Source organism: Gossypium hirsutum, chromosome D06, assembly GCF_007990345.1.
Source record: "Gossypium hirsutum isolate 1008001.06 chromosome D06, Gossypium_hirsutum_v2.1, whole genome shotgun sequence".
NCBI lineage: Eukaryota > Viridiplantae > Streptophyta > Magnoliopsida > Malvales > Malvaceae > Gossypium > Gossypium hirsutum.
In genome coordinates, this window is record NC_053442.1 from 33,611,697 (window position 1) to 33,613,884 (window position 2,188).

At 33.8% G+C, this 2,188-nt stretch overlaps 1 non-coding gene across 1 annotated transcript; it reads left to right on the plus strand.

Annotated features, from left to right (window-relative positions):
• Window positions 1-688: 688 nt before the first annotated feature.
• On the plus strand, window positions 689-795 carry LOC121218905 (small nucleolar RNA R71). Its single transcript, XR_005915388.1, has one exon. It is a non-coding gene; the product is annotated as a small nucleolar RNA R71 (small nucleolar RNA).
• Window positions 796-2,188: the final 1,393 nt, after the last annotated feature.

The following is a 2,188-nucleotide window of genomic DNA, read 5'->3' on the forward strand; positions in this document are numbered from 1 at the left end:
TTGGGGCTTATTTCGAAGTTCTTTGGTTAGCTAACCCATTTGATTCTCTAGATTTCTTAAAGTGGTATCATTCTTCGCTATGTATTCCTTCAGCAGATTCTCAATATCACTTGAAGATTCAGTAGGTGGGGGTTGTTGGACTTGTTGAGAATATTCCAACATATAATTTGGTCGAAATGGCATAACAGAGTCGCTATGGTCCACCCATTGGTTACTTCATGGAGAAATTGAATGATTATGCCATGAACAATTGTAAAAATTTGATTTCAGACCATTCTAATTCTGATTTCCCATGTAATAATTTGACTCTTGTTTCAATGGGCAAGTTTCAAAGAAATGGCCATCTCCACACTATGCACAAGAAATATTCTCGAACTGGTTCAGCTTCTGACCTGACAGATTACCATTGAAACCACTAACAATTATGTTTTTAAGCATAGAAGACATAGAGGATACTTGGGCTGCCAAAGAAGCAAGTGTGTCCGCTTCATGTACCTCTGCTCCTCATCTTTTTGAGGCTATTCGGTTGGTTGGCCACTGATAGTTATTGTTGGAAATTCTTTCAATAATCTCGTAATCATCGTTATAAGACTTAGAAAGAAGGGCTCCATTTGCCGAAACATCCACCATCATTCTAGTATGAATATTGAGACCAATATAGAAAGTTTAGATTTGAACGTAGCAAGGAATGCCATGATGAGGGCACTTTCATATTAACTCATTAAACTGCTCCCATGCCTCATATAAAGATTCTTCATCAAGTTGCTAAAAGGAAATGATTTCATTTTGGATCCTGGCGGTTAAAGATGGAGGGAAATATTTCATTAAGAAACGTTCAACCAACTCTTGGCATGTAGTTATGGAATCGAACGGTAGGGAGTTCAACCATGCTTGTGCTCTATCTCTTAAGGAGTATGGAAATAATCTCAGTCTCAAGGCATCCTCAGTCACCCCGACAAGTTTAAATAAGTCACTCACTTCCATGAATAGCCGAAGATGAAGATGTGGATCTTCAGTAGTAATCCCACTAAATTGACACATATTTTGCAACATTTGGAACATGATCGGCTTCAGCTCAAATTGTTATGCCTCGATTTCGGGTCTCCTAATACTCGGATTGAGCCTGTGCAATAGAGGAATGGCATATTGTTGAATGGCACAGTTTCTATCATCGACAATATTAATCGGATTATGAGTATTATAAGCGAATATTCCTCTTGGATTTTGGTTTGGATTTTCAAAAAACATATATGCAGTCCTTCTTTGGTTCGCTTGTTTTCTCCTTTGTCAGAAAGTTCTTTCAATTTTAGGGTCTATGGGGAGTAAGTCAATAATTTGATCAATACTCAAAAACACCTTAAACAAATATAAAAAAATGGAATTAAAATTTAACAAAAAAAATAGACCAAAATGCAAAATTAACAATTTCACAATTTAAAACAGTCCCCGTCAACGGCACCAAAAACTTGGAACGACAGAAATGTGCAAGTGTACACAATCGCAACAAGTAATAAAGTGACAAGTAAATGTCAAGTTATTGTACCCACAGGTACTGTGAAAAGAATTATTTATGAATGCAATTTTAAGATCACTTTGGTGAAGAAAAATATTTTGATTTGAGGAGGTGATTAAAAACTAGGATTTTAACTAATTAAAATAAAATAAATAAAATAAAAGTTCCAATGAACTATTTCAAAAGATGATTTTAATCAAGATGACATAATTGTGCTAGATTAATTACATTTCTTAACTTAGAATTATTAAACTAATGTTCATGTCGTTACGAATAAATTTACGGGAACTCGGTAATTTGCTGACTTATGAACATACTTACCTACCAAAATCCATTTATCTCTTGACTATATCTCTATGTCAATTCAACCGATTAAACAAGTTTTATTAAGAAAATGTATTAATGCACATACATACTTATGAAATTAAAATAATCTCTTGTACATATCTCTATGCCAATTCAAACAATTAATTCAATCTCATAAGCACATAAAAGATTACGTGAGGTAACAATGTATTTCTACCTTCAAACAATTTAATCACAATAATCTTGCAAGTTATGCAAGGCTAATGTATCGTTAGATACCGTTGCTAATTTAACCCTCAACTACCTTAGATGATTAAACATGCACTGATTAAGTATTGTGTCAATTAATTACAATTTCAATCCGTTTAA